Source organism: Olea europaea, chromosome 18, assembly GCF_002742605.1.
Source record: "Olea europaea var. sylvestris chromosome 18, O_europaea_v1, whole genome shotgun sequence".
In the NCBI taxonomy this organism is placed as follows: Eukaryota; Viridiplantae; Streptophyta; class Magnoliopsida; order Lamiales; family Oleaceae; genus Olea; species Olea europaea.
The window spans coordinates 11,631,996-11,654,847 of NC_036254.1; the positions used below are offsets into that span (position 1 = coordinate 11,631,996).

A 22,852-nucleotide genomic window follows, 5' to 3' on the forward strand; every position below is an offset into this window, starting at 1 on the left:
AAAATTAGCAGAGCGCAAGATTGAAAAGAAGTAAAATCCAACAGCTGCAAGTGTTTACATTCATAAATCATCAAATTAAGGGGACATATGAAAAAATAGGCAAATCAACTTCATTGTTTGAAGCTAAAGATGTTAAAGAAATAATTCTGAGACACTTAATCAAGTAGACATGATATAGAAAATTAACCCGATAGACATTCTCAAATTAGAAAAAAAATCTTAGTCTAGTTCTTGGGAAGAAGAGAAAATAAATATTATGGAGAAAAATATGCGGTATGACATAAAAGAATTGTCCCAATCTACCATAAGCATAGATGCCCCTCAGAAGATTTTCTTGTAAGCCCATAGCATCGAAACTTTCATACACCTCATCACAACTTGTTAAAATTCTTCACCGCCATTACTTCCAAGTCTGCAACATTTAATTCATAAAACCAAACAACTGTACTTTGATCGCCATCACGATTGAATAAAGGAATAAATAAGTCCTAAGATCATAGGGCAGGAAGAGTAAACTGATAAACCAATCAAACTGCATTTTCCAAGCATGATATGCTTGATAGTAGAAAAAAGACTTGCAACTCAATTCATCTCGGTGTCAAATTGCCTAGCGTCGAATTGAGAACCTTCAGGCGCGATTCCAGCCATGACTGTAGGAAGTAAACAAAATAATACCCTTAACAACAAGGAATTCACTGTTCACTAATAGTTTGACGGGGAATTATCATAAAATGGAAAATGGAAAACTGATGCGGACATTGGCCCAATTAGTTTACTTCATGTTTTATTTATTGATGTCTTTTTATTTCATTGGACTTGTCCAGTGAACTTTTAGTTTTATTTTTTTATTTTTTATTATTTTTTATTTTTTGGCTATTTATATGTTGGTAACGAGAGTGGCAAAATAGTTGATGGTTGAATAAAATTACGTATTTAAGGCATCCAATTTCCTCTCTCCCTGCGTATTCTTTCTTCTTCTTCTTCTTTGTTTCCCTGTTTTCTACCTTCTTCTTCTCTAATCTCCTATTAATCCTACATCAAATTTAGTGTTAGAGCCTAACCTGGTTTGCATTATCTTTAACTCAAAAATAGGGTCTCCAAAGAAAAAAAATACTGCCATGGATGTGAAGAAAAGCCATAAACACAACCATAACACATCTGCTGCTGCAAAATTCCCTTCTTGTCATCTTCCCAAACCAACACACACATATTAATCTGAATTCCAATACAAACCCCAATGAAATACGCAGCCTCCACGACTACCAAACCTCTCAAAAACAGCCCACCACCGACCACACACAAAAGCACAATGCAGTGAACACAGATTTGTTCTGCCACCACAGCTTCACATCCTTCACCTCTGTCTCTGGCATTCCAATGGCAAGATTAGCAGAAGTGTAGAAGAAACAGGAAAAAAAACCAGCGAAGAAACAGCAAATGCACCATCCAAAGCCAGCTGCCCATTGGGAGTTCTCCAAGCTTTCCACGATCGCCGCTCTTTTCTTCAACACTGTAGCTGCCGGTCGCGGCTCACCCCAACAATCTAAAATCCTAAACTGTTATTATTCAAAATCAATTTCAACAAACATTTATACTTGAAAATAAAAGAAACCATATATTTTTTTTCTTTCACTCAAAGACTAAAAAGCATATAATTATTTATAACATGTGAAATCCAAAACTAATCAAAATAAGTGAAAAGGGATAGAAAAATGGGTTGCCTCCATTATGCACTTGATTTATAGTCTAGAGACTGACTTTTGGTGCAAGTTTGTTATGGCACTTTGAATATGGCTTTTGAGGTCCTGCTTAGCTTGGTCGATATGACTTTGTTCCGTATTGCAACTTTCCTCCAAATTTTAACCTTATCCTTCTCATGACTTTCTCTTACCACCCATTTCGAACTCAACAATGTAAACCTCATTCTCCTCATAAGGTTTAATCTCAAAATCAATTTTTAAACAAACGATAAAGTCGAGGGATTGCATGTTAATTTCCTCTTCTTTGAAAGCTACAAATTCTTTTTCATCCATTACAATTAATTTCTCGATCTTTTCATGCTCATCTTCTTTAGTTAAAGTTTTCTCGAGTTCAACTTCCATAGTCAAAACTTTTAACAAAGAAACAATGACATCTTTGTGGAGTATCTTCTCCTCTTGTTGTATTTCTAAGAAGTCCCGTTGACATGATTCCCTTAATTGATCTCCATTAATAACTAGCGGAAGAAATAATCCCATAGGCAAATCACTAGCATCAAATTTTGGTGAGAGATATAATGTAACACATAAGTCACCCAGGATAATTTCATCAAGTTCACATTCTGCTTTTAAATCTCGTAGTCCCTATCCTATAATGATATCACCCCACAAGCACAGCTCCTTCATCAATTTCTTGAGCTATCCTTATGATGAAGTTACATACGAGCATCTTATTGAAATCAACCACACTCATCTTTTATCCTAGTATTTTTGTTCTTTTATACATCCTGAAAAAAGAAAGAAAAGCTAAATTGGAATGCAATAACAATATAACAATACAGATAGAAGTCCGAATTAGTGCCAAAACTCAATCCTTGGCAATGGCACTAAATAAAATCAAACCAAAACTAAATCCCTAGCAACGGCGCCAAAAACTTGTTCACAAATATAACTTTCGATTTAAAACCATCGCAAGTTTACGATTTGTTAACAAGTAATAAAGTGAATGTGAGTCTAAGTATCCTCCCTTAGAGATTGATTTTGTTTAATTTTAACTACCACGACCTTAACCGAAACAAGAACAATAAGATGTGTTTGATTGTGACAAAATTATTACTAAAATAAGCTACATATGCAATTATTGATGAATTTCACTAACTAAATGCAAATTATGATAAATAAAATTTGACATGTTCTAACGAATGATAAATGCAATAGGATCGCGAATTCCATGTAATAATCCTTTTTAACCTTAGTTTTACACTTTGACAATACAATTGAATTTTGATGAATCAATGCTCCAATTTCTTTCAACAATCTCTCTCAAGTAATGTCAAATCTATTCTTATATATAATCTGACTATATTTCTAAGACGGATGCGAACATACAAGAATGCATGAATATTTATGAGCACTTAAAGATTCACATATGGTATAGCGGTATATTTTTATTCTCTATCAGACCTTATGACGATTTATATCATATCAAGCATATTTCTATTCTTTCAAAAGAATAAAACAAGCGATCACATTCACACAACTACCATGCACAATAATTGTGGAGAAAAGATAATCATATAAATTATTCAATGTCAAAAAACATGCTTTTGATGTCAAATATGTAAAATTAAAGATTGAATATTCATATTACACAGTTCATCGTTCTCCTAGCACGAAGAAATCTAGTCTAATATGCATGATGAAGAAAACAAAAGAAATATTGAAGAATTGACATCACCCAATTAAATTTTGAATTGAATCTTCGAGTCTTGGAATCAATCTTCGTGTTTCTTGCCTCCTTCTATGCTCTAAAACCTATATGAATGTATTGTAATGCATGGTTTACTACTTATAGATTTCCCTTGGTCTCTAAAAATATCCTAAGATTTGTTTCCACAAGAACCGAAGTCATATAAGGAAACCACAGTTTTCCTAAGGCAATATACTATGCTATAGCATAGTACAATCGCATGCTATAGCATAATTAAATGAAATTCAGCCAGGGAATTTCCTGAAACATGCCATGCAACTGAATGGAAGATATAACTATGCTATAACATAGTTCAAGTAAAAATACATTCTTTGCACTTTGGTCATCAAACATGGTTTTCTCGTTTTTTGACCTCTTTTTCTCATTTCTTCTTCTTTCAATACTTCATATCTTCTCTAAATTGTTCTTCTATTTTTCACATCTTCGTTTCTTCTTTGGGGTCATCCTTTGGCTATTTGCACCTTGGTCCCTGAACTTTGATATTACTCCATTTTAGCCCCTTTTCGCATGTTTTTCCTAAATTCCTTCATATTCATGAAAGAAAATCTAGGAAAATCTTCATTGATAAGGATGACTCATGTAAAAACATGGAGAAAGAACGTGCTAAATCTGACGTTGGCAAATTATGTTTGAAGGAAAATAAAGGTATTATTAATTTGATAGTCTTGCACCAAGAAAAAAATTGAAGTATTCCATTGGGTTTCAAGAATATAAATGAGAAAAAGTTGAGGATCTTCCAAGTTAAGAACTATAAATCCTACTTTCTTGACTATTACTTAGATTTTTCTCTCCCTTTTATATCTAATTTTATATGATGAAACCTTTCTTTACGACCAAAAACATGGTCAATTTATAGGGTGGGAAAAATTTGGTAGTTATGGTTTGACAATGAATAAAAAGCGATCAAAAAAACTAAATAATAACAAAACTCTGCAACCAAGCCGGATGAGTCTTACCTAGGGGCAAAAAAGTTGTTTGTTCGGGACCACGATCCCCATATTATGCTTTTATATGACTTTGGTCCTTTTTCATTCTAATCTTCATCTTTATATACTAAAATTTCGAAAATCTTCCATACTAGTCCCCAAAACTTCATTATAATTTGAAATTGGTCCATCTTAAGTTCCAAAAATATGTAATTTAGATTTCAGATTTTCTAATTGTCGAATTTAACACCTGAATTTTATGAATTTCTTCTAAATACTCTATTAATTTTTCTAATTGTTCAGCTGCACTCTAGTTATTTTCTATCGCTACGAATAAACTCTATTTAAGCTTCAGAAAATCATTTTCATGTTAATTGCATTTATTGGATATTTTCCAAAAATTAATATAATTTACAGAAAACTAATTAAGTAGATATCGATATAATTATCAATAAACAAGCAAGTATAGAAGTCCAGATAAGTACATAAAATAATTATTTCAAATAATGTGCGTACAAAAGATTGAGTACACAAAAATCATTAATGCCAAAAAGCTAGACAATGTTGATTTCGTAGAATATCGACAATTTAGATACATAATTGAGAATACTCCATTTTTATTTCATTATATCCAATTTTTCAAAAGACCCAAGTGGTCTTATTTAATATTTATACAATAAAATAGAATCTTACTCTATAACGAAATTTTAAAATACCACAATAAAATCCTTGTCTACTATATTAATTAAAAGACTACCATAAGCAAAACATTAATCAAAGCAAACATTCAAAAATTATCATAAAGTAATGAAATCTTGAAACTATAAAACAATTGATAATTTCCATATGTAAACCACGTCAATTATATTCAAATAAAATGACAATGTAAAATATAAAAAAATAAAATAAAATAAAAATTGTTGAGGCTGATGTGTATAGTTAATCGATGACTAATGGTTTTCATACAAAATGATAGCATTCTTTCGCAGAGCATTCGTGACAAATGTATAAATGATGGGTTTTCCTCGAAATTAAAAACTTGTTTATATCCTTCAATGACATCGTATGAAAGAGAAAATATTGAAGCACTAGGCATGGATAGAAAGTTTTGCCATAAGAAGAAACAATGAGCCTGTGAGGTGGAATATTTTACCACGCGGCACAAGTTAATTGGCCCAGAGAGCTTGATAAGGATTGTTTTTGTTTAGGATAATCGTGGAACATATATTAAGCCAATAGCTAGATTTAGTTTTGTAGTCAATTTCTCTATACTAGACTTGTCTCTTTCACTCTTTATCATAGTATAATGTTTGAATTTTGAATTCCAATGTCTTGATCTTTTAATTGCAAGTCTCTTCGCTTGGTTCATTTAGATTTGACAAATGAGAGAGAAGAAAGAGTAATTAAAGGGTGAGACTTGTTCTGTGGTAAGAATTCTTGACTACCTCCGGCATTTTTTATTTTTTATTTTTGGTTATCCATTACCATTCCCTTGGATGATGATGATGCTTTGATCCGCTGTTACTAAATTCTGAGCTCAACATCATAGAATTAATCGATGGTGAAGTTGAAGAAGATTTGAGTCAATTTTGTAAACTTTGAGAGTTTGTTTTTAGTATTGCAGTTCTATCATTGATACCAGGGACGGACGCAAATATTTTTAGTTAGGATAGCACAATCAAACCCTGTACAGATCAAATACTTTGTTCTTGATTTTTTTATTATTCATATTTGAACCGAGAAATTGCTGATTTACGATTAAAAAACATTCCTTCATTAATATTTTGCTCATCGTTTTCATCCATTTAATTTCGAGCAGTCCTTTTACTAATATGTTTCTCATCACAAGGAAATATACATACATACATACATATATATATATATATATATATATATTACGTTTAAAGAATTCATAGTATATTGATATAAACAATCAATTAAAACAATCAACTCAATTAATCAAAAGGAAAGCGTATAACCAATATTCAATACTGATAATCAATCAAAAAAAAACAATTCGACATAATCATTTCAGACACATTTTATATACACAATTTAATAGGCGAAAATGCAAATTTGGGTTCAAATTAGTTGAAAATTTGATTGGTAGGGAAGATTTGCAGAGAAATTAATTACAAATTTTAAAAAGTTTAAAGGGCTAAGGTTTTGATAAAAAGCATTAAGAAGAGAGCTGCGAGAGAGTAAGATAAAAGAGAAAAAATTAAAATTTATTGTGATTTTGTCCCTGGGAATTAACATAAAAAAAGTTGTGGATCTCATAAAATATGTTATTGTGATTTTGTTTAGGGTCACGTGACCCTAGGACCCCATGTGTCTGCTAGTGACTATTACTAGATAGAACCATATTTCACAAAATAGATATAAGTCTTAAGTTTTGCATATCATGTCATCATAAAGAAGGCTGGGATGGAAAGTAGAAACAAACATTTACTACTTTTAAAATGGACAAATAAAAGTCTTCTCATGGTGGAAAAAGTTGTAGTTGTAGACAAATGTAGTTCTTGATAGGTGGGGAGGATTGTGAGAATTTCTTCAATTTGCAAAACTTTTCTAAATGCGGTCCACAAGCCACTGCATTACCATGAAAAAATTGTTTAGAATGTAAAAAAATTCTCTTTTTTTTTTTTCAACAGTCAATCAACCAATTTTTTTATTGTAAAAAATCAAGAATTTAAAAATCTTATTATTAGTGCATTAATGATGCATTACTTGAGCATTTTTTGTTAACAGGACTAACGAAGAAAAAGAAAAAACTATATGTGGACTTTTTGTTTTGTCATAAATATGTGTACAGTTATAAACTAGAAAAAAAGAAAGTTGTTGTAAATGCTCATCTCAAATTGATAGACGTAGCTACGAGAGTAGTTAGTTGCTCCTTGTCCTGGGAATGGGTATTTAAATAGCAATTATTCTTTCCTGTAAGTTTCTGGTTATGGTTTCAGATGAACTAGGAATTTATTTTCTTGATTTCCCTTTTCGCTGATTACTTTGTTCAAGGAAGATGGAATAACATTTTTTTCTTGAAACATTGTACTAGTGGCCATACAAGGCAAGGTATACTTTTTTTTTAATGCTCTCCCCCCCACCCCCTATAAAGCCAGTCTTCTGAGGTGGAGAGGATGTAATATAAAGAACGGAGTATATAACTATTTGAACCAACAAAGCTTTGGATTTTGATGTGGCCCATCTTGGTGTTCATTTTTATGATGCAATCCGAGAAGCTTCCTTGGAGAATACTGTATTGCCACCCATACAACATCGTGAGAAACAGTCGATAACTGATGATCATTCGCAAAGGCATTTGTTGTCTTCTCAATTAACCCGTCAACATGGATCAAGTACATATGATATTAAAAAAACTATGTGCGAAAAATGTTTTAGGCGCCGTATTTTTAGTATTTTGCTAATGGCATTTCACAAGGGAAGCTAGCTTACTGTTGTGTTTTTTAATCGAGACTGCATTTGGGACTGATTAATGACCTAACAGGGAAAAAACTAGTGGATTAAATTCTTAATAATTCAATGTTTTTACTACTAGGCTGAAACTGACGTTGTATCTGTTAAAGTCTCTGTCGAATTAATGGCTTTCATTTTAATAATCCCAAGTCAAATTCTCCTTATTTTAGTTTGCACCATTTTCCTCTGGTGGCCCCTTTGCTTGTCACATTACTGGTAGGAAATATATGGTAGAATTCATTTCGCCATTAATTAGTCAAGACCTTATTGTAGAATATCACAAATCTTAATTTCATAACCCAAAAAAAATAAATAAATAAAAATAAAAAAAAAGGAGAAGAAGAAGAAGAAGAAATCAACACGTCTTACTTGTTAACTAGAATTCATAGGAAATCTCCCAGAGTTTGGACAATAGTGTAGGAACAATAGTTTTATATCACTGGAAAAATTCATAAAATAAATAGTAGTAGTCAATCAACTGTACATCAAGTTTCCCCTTTTAAAAGGGATGCTCGCAAAGCCGAAAATCCATCAAGCAACATATATAAGAGATTTTTCCAGCTTTAGTGTGTTGAGATATAAGAAAGATGGGAATAAAGTTATGGGTAACATTAGTGATGCCAGTGCTTTCATTACTAAATGGATGGTACTGTTTAGGGTGTTGGGAAGAAGAGAGGACTGCTCTTTTGCACCTCAAAGCAAACATAAACTTTCCAGATGGAAGATCGCTGACTTCATGGGTGGTTAATGAGATTGGAACTGACTGTTGTCAATGGCAAGGGGTTGAATGTAGTAACACAACTAAACAAGTAATCCATCTTAACCTTGATTTCGCCATGGATCAAAAATTAGGAGATTGGTATTTTAATGCCTCTCTATTTCTTCCCTTTCAAGAGCTTAGAAATCTCTCTTTGTCGGGGAATCAGTTAGTAGGTTGGATTGAGAATGAAGGTATGATGTCATCTCTCCTTAATTGGGTAGCTTCAATTTTATTATTCCTGTTTTGTTTGAGTGGTAAATAAAGATATATTGAACTTTATTGCAGGTTTTGATAAATTGTCAAAATTGAGAAATTTTGAGGGCCTTGATATGTTTGAAAATTCATTTGATCCCAAAATTTTGTCATCTCTTAGTCAGCTTTCTTCTCTCAAGAATTTGAGAGTTGGATTCAACATTTTAGAGAGAGAAAATTACAGAAATAGTAAGTTCTATATACTTCGTATGCTGGTGGTTTTTTCATAGATCATGTAAATTATCGAAGAATCAACCCTTTAGAAAATAAATCAAGTTTATTATGATTGAACTTTTCTTGTTGCAGTATAAGATAAGCAATTTCTCTAAACCTTTAATTTTCTCTAATAAAAGTACAAATCAAACAACCAATTTATCCTTACTACTGTATTACGAGAAAAGTAGAGAGAGTAAATAATTTTAAATTACAGTAATAATAGAACATTGTCGAGAAAACATATGCAGGTAACCAACATTAAGTGCAAGAATTTTTCAGAGTGAAGATGAGATAACGGAGTTCCAACTCTTACTAATTCTATGAATGCAAGAACACAGTCCATGGAAAAAACAATATAAAAGCCAGAAGCTCAACTTGAGATTTTATCACTAATTTAAGTTGTTTGTAAAAATAGAAATCTCGATTTCATTTTAGATAAATCTACTTACCATACTGTGACTTGAAGATTATGCAAATTGTTCTCCTACTACATCAAAACATTTGCCATTTATTCCTTCCTAATAAGTTTAGCATTACTAAATGTATATGTTAATCGCATTGAGTTAGATATTAATAGTGCTGGTCATCCCAAGTAATTCAAATGGAAAACATTAAGGACATGCTTGGTACTTGAAAGTACAACAAATAAGACATTTTCGTCTTTAAAATTGGAATACACCTTACTACAGAAGCAGTCTTTCATTATGGAATACACCTTTCTTTTTGTTTACTTATTTCCTCTCTAGGCATCATTTCAATGTTGAATAGCTTAGACGAAACATATTATTAGTTTCTACGAAAAATCATTGTGTAGGCAATGGAAGACTTTTTGGATTAACCAAGCTAGAAGTTCTTCATATTTGGGGTACTGATTGGTTTGGTGATAACGACATTCTATCGATGCTAAGTGAGTTTCATTTCCACAAGCGCGATATAATGTTTTTAGGTCAGAGAACCTTTAAATATCTTGTATTTTTTGACAGACCTGAAAGATTTTACCAATTTGAAGGAGCTCGACCTAAGTCAAAATAAAGCCAGAAGCTTGGGTACTATTTTTGGTGTATCATCTCATTTCGTTCTTCATCATTATTCATTTTAGATTTCCTTTTCTTTGATTACTTCACTTGTGCCTTATTATTATGAACAAAAGCATTCACGGTATTTTGCACTTGGGCCCTCCCTTTCACTAAATAGTGGTTTACAGTTTATTAGATATTATATTGTACCTTGTTGTGGATTCAGTTATACAAACAGATCTAAAATATTTGAAGGTCCTTAATTTACAAGGAAATTACTTCAATAATAGCATTTTCTCCTCACTTCATGTGCTATCATCACTCAAGTCTCTAGATCTCTCTTACAATGAACTAAAAGGAACCATCCAAGTGAAAGGTTCGTTCCACAGTTTAGAACTCCTTATTTTTCTTATTTGTGTCAAATAGAACTGAGTTCTCAACCATTATTTCCATATTTTGCTTGTACATGTTTATTTCTCTACCTCCATCTAGATTTACATGCTTAAAGTAAATTGGAGGAGCTTGATCTAAGTGGTAATGAGGTGGAAAACTTCGCAACTCTAACTGGTACTAAAAAAGGCTTTTCAAGTTTATATTTTCGAATAATGAACGTTAACATGCTTATACTTGAATATTACCCTAGAAAGTTCTATGTTTCAGGCATCAAAAGTATGCATCATCTCCAAGTGCTAAAATTGGACAGCATAATTGTCTCCAACATTAGCAACATGGTGCAATCTTTGAGAGCTTTCTCATACCTCAAGCACTTCCATTTTCGGGAAAATTATTCAAACGAAAGCATTCAATCTCATAGTGAGCCAAAAGATCTGTAATTCCTAGTCACATAAATTATAATACTAACTACAATATGAACTCCAATTCTCATGCACATTCCACTGCTTACATGTATAAGAGTTGAGACATTTAAGACAGCTGGAGGGATTATTCTTGGATTATTCTACTGTGGATGGGAACTTTCTACGATGTATTGGAGTACCACCTTCCCTCAAGTTTTTATCATTGTCAGGATGCACACTCAATGGCACCCTCACTCTGTTCAAGGTAAATTTAACAGCTTGTTTGGTAAACAATGTTTTTCTACAATTATTTCTATTTTCACAATTTTACAACTTTCCTTGCATCTCAATTGAATTTTTGGTTAATATATGTAAAGTTTTCCCATGATTATCTCTTTTAATGGATGAAAAATTACTATAATATTTTTTCGAAAGCAATAGATATTGATTACTTCACTATAAAATATTGACAAAAAATTTGTGAAAAATAGAAATGAACCAGAATATCTCTTTTGTATCAAAAAGAAGTATTTAACTTCGTCAATTAGGACTTTATAATAAATATAATTTAAAGAGGTTAGGCTAACCTTACATTGTTAATTAAAAGTAATTAAATTTTACAATCTATAGCTTTTTTTCATTTTTTTTATTGGTGAGATGGAAATAAGAGAGTTAATAGTTACATTCAAAATAAGTAACTTCTTACCATCTTTCAACCATAAAGAATTCACTTTTGAAAATGAAACTTTCTTACTCGAAAGTAAGTCTGGAGACAAAAAAAAAAAAAAATGCTGTCTTTTTATATGCAAAGCCTTCATATTCCCTGTTTCATTGATGTGTTTTCAAATAGTAATTGTATTCATTTGATCAACAGGGTTGTGCAAACTTAAAAACCTCCAAGTGTTAGATCTTAGTTGGAATGAGTATGAAGGAATACTTCCTTCATGTTTTGCGAAACTGACATCTCTTAGATGGGTTGAACTCGCCGGAAATACTTTCACTGGAAATATTGCCTCCCCTCCACTTTCGAAACTTGCATCGCTTGAATATATCTCCCTTTCAAGTAACTTTCAAGTTCCAATTTCTTTCAAGGCATTCTTTAATCATTCAAGCTTAAATTTTTTATTTTTGGACGACAATGAAATAATAAACGACAACGAGTTGGGAAACTGGGTTCCCAATTTTCAACCAGAGGCTTTTAGTATGATGAATTCAAGAGGTCGTCGAACACTACCCAACTCCTTTCACTATCAATCCAATTTGAGAATTCTTGATCTTTCAAATAACAACATAGGAAATAATTTTCCACTTGGTTGTTGGAGAACAACACAAGACTTAGGGAACTACACCTGAGGAATATTGCTTTTACAGGAACTCTCAATTTGCCAACAAGCACCAATCCCAACATGGAGAATTTTGATGTATCTACTAACAAGTTCAATGGACATGTTTCGATTAATATAACTTCAATTTTTCCAAACTTGGTTGCATTGAACATGTCAACGAATATGTTTGACGGTTGTGTACCTTCTAGTTTCAGTGACTTAATATTTATAAAATATTTAGACTTGTCCAGCAATAACTTGTCCGGCACCATACCACAGGAATTAGTGATGGGATGCTTTTCTCTGTATTTTCTCAAATTATCAGACAATAAATTGCAAGGACAAATATTTCCAGAATCTATAAACCTATGGCACTTGGGATGTTTACATCTGGATAGCAATGAGTTCTCAGGCACCATTCCAAAGAGCTTGTCTACCATCCCTCTTATAGTGTTAGACATTAGTAACAACCGTTTGTCGGGCAGAATTCCTACATCAGTGAGTAATATGATAGCATTGAATCAAATTTCTCTGTCTAACAACCAGCTTGAGGGTCCAATCCTGGAGGAAATTTGCAATCTCCATCTTTTCCTCTTAGATTTATAGGAGAACAAGTAATGTGGTTCAGTCCCAACTTGCTTCAATCAATCAGACATATCTTATGTCTATCTAAACAATAACCAATTGGAAGGTGAGCTTGCATATGCATTTTATAATAGCTCTTATTTGACTTCATTGGATCTTAGATGGAATAAGTTCACCGGAAATATCCCTCAATGGATTGGCAATCTATCAAGCCTGAGAATTATTCTTCTCAGCAATAACCAGTTTGAAGGCATAATCCCTCACCAATTTTGTGAGATGGACCAACTAAGCATGATAGAGCTTTCTTTTAATTTTCTTTCCGGTCAAATCCAGCACTACTTTGGTAACTTCGCCAGGGAGAACTTAGAATTGTTTGAAATACCATTCCTTGTTTGAAATACCATTCCCCTTCAACTTCAACACTTCCGTATTACATGTATAAGGTTATGTTAGAAAGGGCATTTCACATGACTTTCCAAAGAACTGGAGATTCCAGTAAAATTCATTTGCCAATTACAGTAACGTTCATGACAAAGAGAAATTCTTATACTTACGAGGGTAGCATCCTCAAATACATGTCAGGAATTAATCTCTCTTCTAATAAATTACATGGTGAAATTCCGAATTGCCTTGGAAATTTAAGTGAGATCCACTCACTCAACTTGTCGCACAACTATCTCATTGGAACAATTCCAGAAACATTCTCAAACCTACGTCAGATGGAGAGCTTAGATCTCTCCTATAACAACTTAGGTGGGAGTATCCCCACTAGTCTGATTCAGTTAAAGAATTTGGAAGGCTTTAGTGTGGCGCATAACAATTTAGCAGGTATGATGCCAGAGAAATTTCAGTTTTGGACTTTCGATGAAGGTAGTTATCAGGGAAATCCATATCTTTGCGGCCATCCATTACCTGATGACTGTACTAGCACCTGATCAACACCTGCAGTGCCCCATGATGAAAGTGAGGAGTGCGGTTTCATGGACATGGAGTTCTTCTACATAAGCTTCATCATATCTTATTTATCTGTAGTGATTTGCATTGCTACAGTTCTATCCATAAATCCTCACTAGAGAAAAGCATCGTTTCATTTCATTGAGGCTTGTATAATACATTTTTGAGGCCGTGTGTTCTGGAAAAATCAAGATCTATCTGCTTTAATTCGGTATGAAGATCATTACGTACTATACTAACTTTTATAACTAAAATATGTTTACAGTCTATCTAATCAATTTTGTCATTTTTCGTTCTAGATTTGATAATTCGGAAGTAACAAAGCAGTGAAGCCAAATATAACAGCATGGCAGGAAGCCATGATGGCCATGTGTATGCATATTCAATCATGAAAGTATGAAATGATTATATGTACTTGTATTAATAAATGGGAATCTGATTTGTTTCCCAGTTAAATTTTTTTTGTTTGAGAAAAACATTGAGGAGCAAACATTAGTTTAACAAAAAGATTTAAATTAGATCTCTTTATTTATATTTTTTCCTCCATATATAGAATTCGTGCATTACTTTTGGGTCACACTTAGTCAAAGAGAGAGTGTGCAACCTAATGATCATTTTGTTATTCTTGCTATGAAAAATAATTGTATCTCCGAGGGATCCTTTTTGAACTCTTTTCTTTGTTGCAAACTTTCTTCAAAGCATTGGATTAATGACTTTTCTAAAGGTTTTATCTTTGCCTGGGTGTGGACTCAATGGCTCCCTTCCCAACGAGGCAAAATTTTCACCTTCCAATCTCTGCAGGTTTTATTTACAAATCCGTGAGGACCATGGTGTGTATATATATTACACACATATAGGTTTCTCTCTATGTTTGTGGGTGTTTTTCTTAGTTTTTTTCTATCTTCAGATTTGAATTTCACTATTTCTCTCCTATTTCTATTGAACTTTTTCTTTATTGTTTTACAAAGAAATAAAAATAGTGTGATGAGTGCTAAGTGATCATGTTTTCCATTTTTTATTTTCATCCAGAAGCAAGTGTATATATATCTCTCTCAAAGGAGCTAGTTGCATTTAGATTTGTTAAAATACAGTAAGAAAATAATCGACCCCAATTTTCCTTATCTTCGTTTTGTTGGTTAGTGTTTAATTTAGCAGGGTGTTGTCAACTTAATAAACTTGAGGAGCTGGATTTGAGTGGAAATGTGTATGTAGAATCACTTCCATCTTGTCCAGAAAAAATGAAATCTCTTCGATTGATTGTGGCCTCAAGGAATAAGTTCTACGGAGATATTGCTGTATTTCAAAAGAATCAGAACTCACCTCACGTGAATATCTTTCCATTTCAAGTGACAACTTTCACGTGCCCATTTCCTTTGAGGCTTTATATAATCATTTTAGTCTTGGTTTCATATTTGCCAAAGAAAATAAAGTAATAGCGAGTACTGAATTATGAAATTGGGTTCCTAACTTCCAAGAAGAGGTTTTCAGTTTGTCAAATTGCCATCCAACTCTACTTCACTTTTTTCACTATTAGACTGAATCTCACGTGACTTTGGAGAAACTCAAGTTGCAAGCAAGCACCAATCTCAATATGGAGACTATTGATATTTCTAGTAATAAATTTATTGGACATATTCCAACAAATATACGTTTGGTTTTTCCAAATTTATTTATTAAACATATCCAAATATGTGCTAAATGTTTGTGTACCATCTAGTAACGTTGACTTGAAATAATTAGTATCAAACTTCATTCTTTTGGCCCCTCTTAGATTTATCAAGAGTACAATTCATCACACCCAATCCCATCTTGCTTCAATACATCAAGCATAAGTCATGTCTATCTTAACAATAACCAATTGGAAGGTGAGATTACACATGCATTATTGAACAATTCTTTTCTCACTACAAAAAAATATGGACTCGACCAAATAAAATTGATTGCTATAAAACACTTTCACCGACCAAATATTTGGTTGGCAAAGTTTTTGGGCAGTTAAGAATGAAATAAATTTCCTATGCCCTGTTGCAACCGAAATTTGCTTGTTGATTTCATGTATTAGTTTTGTCGCTAATAATTAGGGAAGGATTTTAATCCCGGGTTTTTTTACGTGTTAATTAATGAGTATTTCAATGACCAAATTGAACTTGGTCAGTTGATCTATAACCGTTAGCGACAACTTTGTTGTCGTTGATTGCCTAGGGGGATAAACCTCGCCTGTTTTAGTTTGTGGTTGGTGGGTTTCAACGACCACATCGAAATTGGTAGTAATTACCCTTTTGTTGTTACTATTGTATGTTATTGTTAATTTCTTATTTAGTTATTTTCTCTTGTGCATTCTTTGTTATATTGATTAATTGAAAAACTATTAATGAGGTATAGCAAATAACCCGTTGTTACTCAAAGTCTATCTAAACTATTACTTCAAATATTAGTAGAGACCAAATACTGGTTGTTCGGTGTCTTTTACTAAATTAATATGTAGCAACCAGATTTTAGCTGGAAAATGCTTTCTATGACCATATTTTGGTTGCTGAATGATAAAAAATAAAATAATATAGAATAAAAAAATTGTTTAGCAATTATTGACCATCAATTGATTGGTGACCGGTATCATTTTTTTATCAACTATCCTTCGAATACCAATATTTAGCTGTTATCGGTATATCTTCAACGACCAAATATTGGTTGTTGAAATATGGTAATTTTTATTCACTAATGCTTTGACCAACCAACATTTGGTTTCAAAAGGATGAAAATTAACCAACTTTTTACACCAAACCAAGCCTGTTACTGGCCATTGTTTTGGTCATTGAATATTTACAATTTGTTAAGATCCAGAACATTCTAATTCCAACTTCAACTTTTAAAGTTACGGAGTTTACGTTCCAGATTACTGATTAGTTCAACCTTATGTGTGGAATTGACTAATTAAAGCAAACACGTCACTTTTAATTAGTTTCTAAATGATTCAGCATACAAGTCCATTTTTCCCTAGGTTTGAATAAAGCAATTGTACTAATTTGTTGGAAAGTAAACAATACCAAATTTGATAACGGAGAAACTAACGTGGTAAAAACTCCGGGATCAAGCCAATAACCTCCACTATAGACCGTTCAGGGAATACACAGCAATTCCTCAACTTGTACTCACTAAGAGCCGCTGTCACAGTCTCACGATCTATTGACATAGACACCTCTAGCCTACTAGACCTCGTGATCTACCTCCTGTAACCTTCTGCTAGACTTCCTGATCTACCTCCTATAGTCTAATCTTCTGTCTCCAACAGCTTCTTGGTCTTACACTGAAAGTCTTTCCAATTGGAATACCAAGAACCTCCTGTTCTTGTTCTTATAACTGCGCTTCAATCCACCTCTTTCAATCCCCCAATGAGAGAGTCCCTTTCTAAACAAATTAAGGAAGCTAGATGTTTTGTATTTACGGCCCTAATGTTTTCCCAATTCTAGGTTGCTGAATCACAAGATGAATATCATTGAATCCTCCAATGAATTATGTTTTTTGGATCACAGAGATGATATTAATGTGTTATGAATATGAAGAACAATGAGCAACCTCTCTCCAATTCTGTCCATGACTTCTTATATTTATACCTGGGGACAAATAGGTGTCATGAGCAGTTTAAAACTCTTCAAATCATGACCTAGGGTTTGACAATGTGTCACTGTCGCTCCAACAACACTCTAGCGAAAAGCGAGTAACAGCTTTTTCGCTCCCGCTTTTCGCTCGAGCGACGCCCGGGCGAAAAACAAGAGACAATGGTTCTACTTCATCCACTCGAGAAACACCTTGGCAAGTAGCTAGCAAAAATCTGACGTGTCTTCTACCTTGTTCCAAACTCAATCCTAGCCTAAACCATTTATACAAATTGCAACCCAAGTCCCTAACTTTTACAACATGTTCAATTAAGCCCCTTTTGTTCACAGAATTGCCATTTACATATAAAAACCTAACACACTCCCCCTTTAGCCTTCTGTGACAAAAATATACAAATAAAGTGAAGACTAGAAAATAGAAAACTATTCTACCCAGTATACCCAATTACTGAGTCTTGCATTCCTTGTTGTACCTGTTTCCTGAAACCTAAAAAACTCACATACCCAGTGTGTATATATATATATATATATATATTAAAGCACTTAACCACAAATCAACATTGTTGTTTGAGACGCGACATTGATGTCAATCGAAACACTAACATTACTAAACATCAAAACTCGAACAGCAATGGATGTGACATGGAATGCAATGCAACGCTCCCCCTTACTGCAAACACTTATGAATTTTATGCAGTAATACAATGTATCTATGTCTCTTTCCAATGACCCCTAGACATAGCAATTATGCTAAATGCAAAATGTTAATGAATCAATGAAATCAGTGCACATGCAGCAAGTTGCAAGATAGTTCTATGCTCTTATGTTCTACCCCTTAGTTACACATTTCTCTTCCCCTTTTTTGTCACAAATGTTGAAGGGAATACTATCAAATTCAAACAGAGCAATAACATATAACAACTTAAAAATGGAGTTGATAGCATGCACAAGTAAAATCAATAGACCATAAACATTCCCACATACTTAGTTCAGATCAAAATAGAGTAAATAGTACAAGTGACTCATGTGTGTAGAGTGTCACTAATCCAATTCAAGCAGGACTCCAAACCTTAATTTTACGAGAAAGGACATGTTAATCATTGCCAATAAGTATCTTTCCATGCTAATTAAAGTCAAACAATGAAAATGCAGTAGGACCTATACTTATTATTTTTATTTTTCTCCCCCTTACTTTGAGCATTTATATTTTTCAATTTTCCATATTTTTCAGATCTTCACATTTTTCAAGCTTATTTATTTTTCATCTTAAGTGCAGATTCTTCTCCATTAGGCAACTAAGATGACCCTATTAATATGTGACAACCACCCAAATCTCCCACATGCAGTAGACTCCCCCTAACAAATTTATAGTGTGCAATACATATGGTACATAAAGACACCTATATTAAGTAATCCAAAGTGATTTAAACAAGTAATGAAAATTATTCTACAGCTTATCAATTTCAACTCATACATGATCACAACATGCATGTTCAAGAAACATATATCTTGATGTAGAAGTGTTCCATAACCAACTATTTTTGTGTTTTTCAATTTTTCAATTTTTTGTGTTTTTTATTTTTCAAAAAATGAATGCTCACACACAAAAGAAAAAATAAAATCAAGCACACAATAAAAACTCAAATATGCATGGGCCAAAGCAAACCAATGCAAAATGCACATCCATGAAACCAAAAATAAGGCCAAAGAAAAATGAACACATATAAGCGGTGCATGCACAAATACTATGATAGTTAAGAACTTGAATGCATAAAAAAGTATCTAATCATCTAGGCATAAGAGTTCTCTTTCCTTTAAGAACACCGTGATCTACTAACAAATTTGGCTGATCACTCTTCTTCACCCATACCTGCTTGGTGGGGGGAACAGTTTCCAGACAATTTTGTCACATATTTGGTCAAATGATTCACTTGATTAGTAAGGTATCCAATCCAACCAACAGACACCTGATTATTGTTCTTTTTCATGTTCATGTTTTTCCTTTGTTTAGGTACTAATGACATCTAGGGTTGAAATGACATAACTCACCACAATGAAATCATGTCGAGATAAATCTAGGACCTGTGTTACGTAAATGCTAATGTCTATTCCTAGGTTGATAGGTCCTACGCTATCTAGTAGACCTCTATCCTACTGATCCCTTATTCTTAGGTTCGGGGTTAGGCACATGGTTAGGCTAGTCTTTGGTAGGGACAAAAGAGGTCTTGGACGTGCCAACAACATCATGATATTTTCCTTTGTATCCTAGACTTCCCTTATTTCCCATCATCTTGCCCATTCCAAGAATGTCATCTTACTTAGACGACCTACTGAAGAAGGCAAGTAGTTGAGAATTTGAGTGCTCTAAATCCCTCACTGGGTTTATAACCTGGATTTGTAAAGTCTTGTTGATGGCAATCAACTCGCTAGCTTTCCTAGAGAACCTCTTCAGCTCACTGGCGAGATTCTTAACATGAGACTTTAAAGCTTCATTTATCGACTTACGCTCACTCAGGACAATGGAAGATTCCTTACCGTAGGCTTCTAACTTAGCTTTCTCCAATTACAGCCCTGAATAGTTGTACTTAAGGCTTTGATTTTACTAAGAATTTTCAGGTTAGCCTGATATATTTTTTCATAGGCCTCTTCTATATCTTCCTCACTTTACAGACTCATCTCCAAAATCCTCACCACTATCTAAGTCCTCATCTCTCTCACTCCTCTACTTGGATCCACTACTAACCCTAGCAACGAAGGCAACATATTTTCCACTTTTCTCACAGAGTAGATTTCTCACTTTGATTGTCAAGCTAGACTCATCATTAGTGAGAGTAGTATTCATAGCATTCTCTTCGACTCTCCTAGCATTCAGGCACTCTTTCTTAACATGACCTATACCTTAGCAGTTATGACACCTCATAGATTTAGATCTTCGCCTAGATTCACTCAGGCCACCTCGCGATTTCGATTGTATCTTCTTCTTATTCCTGAGCATCTGACGAAATTTGTTAGCTAAGTAGGCCATCTCCTCATCATTGGGTATATTTGAGTCAAAAGATTGTGCCCAATTATTCTTGGCAGATTTCAAGGCCAAAGATTTTTCCTTAACAGCTTCATCTATGGTCTGCTTATAGGTCTGAAGGGATCCAACTAATTCTTCTACCCCGATAGTATCTCTATCTTTACTTTGCTCAATCACCATGACTTTAGGCATGAAATGCTCGGGTAAGGATCTAAGAATTTTTCTGACTATCTTAGGCTCGAGGATTTTCTCTCCTATGTTGAAGCTAGAATTTACTATGTTGTTTAGGCTCGCATAGAAGATGTCAAAAGTCTCATCATCTCTCATCCTAATCTCTTCAAATCTAGTAGTCAACATTAGCAATTTGGAGTTCTTAACCACCTATGTTTCCTCATTTATGGTTTCTAAAATATTCCAAACTTCTTTCACTAATTGACACATGGACACTCTCCTAAACTCCTCAAGATCCAGAATTTTTTAATACCAACTTCAACTTTTAAAGTTACCTAGTTTACATTCTAAATTACTGATTAGTTTGACCTTATGTGCAAAATTGACTAATAGAGCAAACATGTGACTTTTAATTAGTTTCTAGATGATTAAGCATACAAGTTCATTTTTCCCTAAGTTTGACTAAAGCAATTGTAATAATTTGCTGGAAAGTAAACAACACCAAATTTGTTTATAATGCTATTTCATTTTAAAATTGCATCGATTAAATTTTTGTAGTGCTGTTATTCAAATATTATACCTGAAGTCACTTGGCTGAATCCCTTGATTTCAAAGCCCCATTTACCTAATTAGGTTTTGACTAGTATTTGATCCGTGCTTTGTTATTTTATGGAGATCAGCAGTATTAGCTTGCCATGTTTGAATTTACTTAATCCCAAAATTTATAAAACAAAAGGAGAGAGATTTTTAAAAAAAAATGCTCAAGTCATTATTTTCCATTGCTTGCACTTATTATTCATTGATCTCATCATTACATGCCATTTTGTTTGTATTACATTGCATACAGTTGCATAGGATTGTCTTGTCGCCTCTATTTTCGAAACATTAACCATGAACCCATCCAAATTTGATGCACTCACTAGATAAGTAGCTCAACTTGCTACTAGCCAACAACACTTACAAACTCAATTAGCAGCTGTCCAAATCGAGATAAATACTACTTGTGAAAAGAACAAAGATCTAGTTGCTAGTCTAAACAATTTTAACCAAATCCCTCATTTGACTAATGTTAATAATTCTAAAGCGTCCCACAATAGACAATACCATCATCGACAAGTTGATCAAAAATATTTTCAACACAATCATAGAGATAGGGATCAGCTTCATGGGTGAGAACAAGGCAATGGTCGTCATGGTACTCATTTGCTTCCTTGTCGTAAGGAGCATTTCTTTATAAACATTAAATTAGATACTCCTACTTTCGACTGTTGCTTAGATCATGAAATTTTTACCCAATGGAACACCCTTACATAAGGGAATCGCTAGTAACTGAGTACATTGCTCAGTTTGAGGAATTTCAAATGTAATGTCATGTTGTTGAGGATGAGGCCTTGATTTTGAGTAGGTTTAGACATGGCCTAAGAGAAGATCTAAAGCATGAGCTCTTCCTTTAGGGTATCACTATCTCGATCATGCTTACTTGTTAGCTTGGGACTAGGAAGGTCGAATGGTTGAACCACCACGGGGAGTTGATGACGACATCCACCTATATTTGTTTTATTTTATCTGGACTCTTATTTATTTGGTTTATTTTAGTTGGGCTATTATTTATGTTAGTCGACTTATATGATGGGCTTGGCCATTTCGCTTTAGGGTTTTGTTTTGTTATTTAAGTCTAGTTTGTCATGTAATTGTGACAAATGATTACTATGAATTGAGATTGGTTTTGGCATCTCCTACCTCTCCCTTCCCCTTTTCTCTTGAATTTCAAACACTAGTAAAATTAATGAACCGTGAATAAAGTTTTTCATTGACTTTGTTTAGAACTTATTAGGAGTATTTGGTGTAGGTCATTCCATATATAATGTGCACTGCACACATTGCACAATTGTAAGTACATTGGACTGCATGCATGAGATTTGGGATGGTGGTTTTTGGTGAGCTAACTTTGAATATGTAATAACATTTAATTGGATGACCTAAACTCTAGTATATTCCCCATTAAAGGAAAAATTGCAATGAGCTTCAAAATAATTGAATTTCATAAAAAAATATGATACATCTATACTTTTGTTCGTAGCCATTACAACTTGAGTAATTAAGTTCGATGGGTATCTTAAAAGCTGAAGCCATATGGTCATCCGCCTTGTGATTCATTGGCCTAAAACTCATTACAGGGCTATTAAGGATGCTTAATGAAGAGAAATTTGTACATAAAATATGAATATATATATATATATATATATATGTGTGTGTGTGTGTGTGTGTG

At 33.4% G+C, this 22,852-nt stretch overlaps 1 long non-coding RNA gene across 1 annotated transcript; it reads left to right on the forward strand.

Annotated features, from left to right (window-relative positions):
- Nucleotides 1-8,305: 8,305 nt before the first annotated feature.
- On the forward strand, nucleotides 8,306-14,256 carry LOC111367455. The gene is made up of 3 exons (XR_002697825.1): nucleotides 8,306-10,006; nucleotides 10,083-10,491; nucleotides 14,076-14,256. It is a non-coding gene; the product is annotated as an uncharacterized LOC111367455 (long non-coding RNA).
- The last annotated feature ends 8,596 nt before the right edge of the window (nucleotides 14,257-22,852 follow it).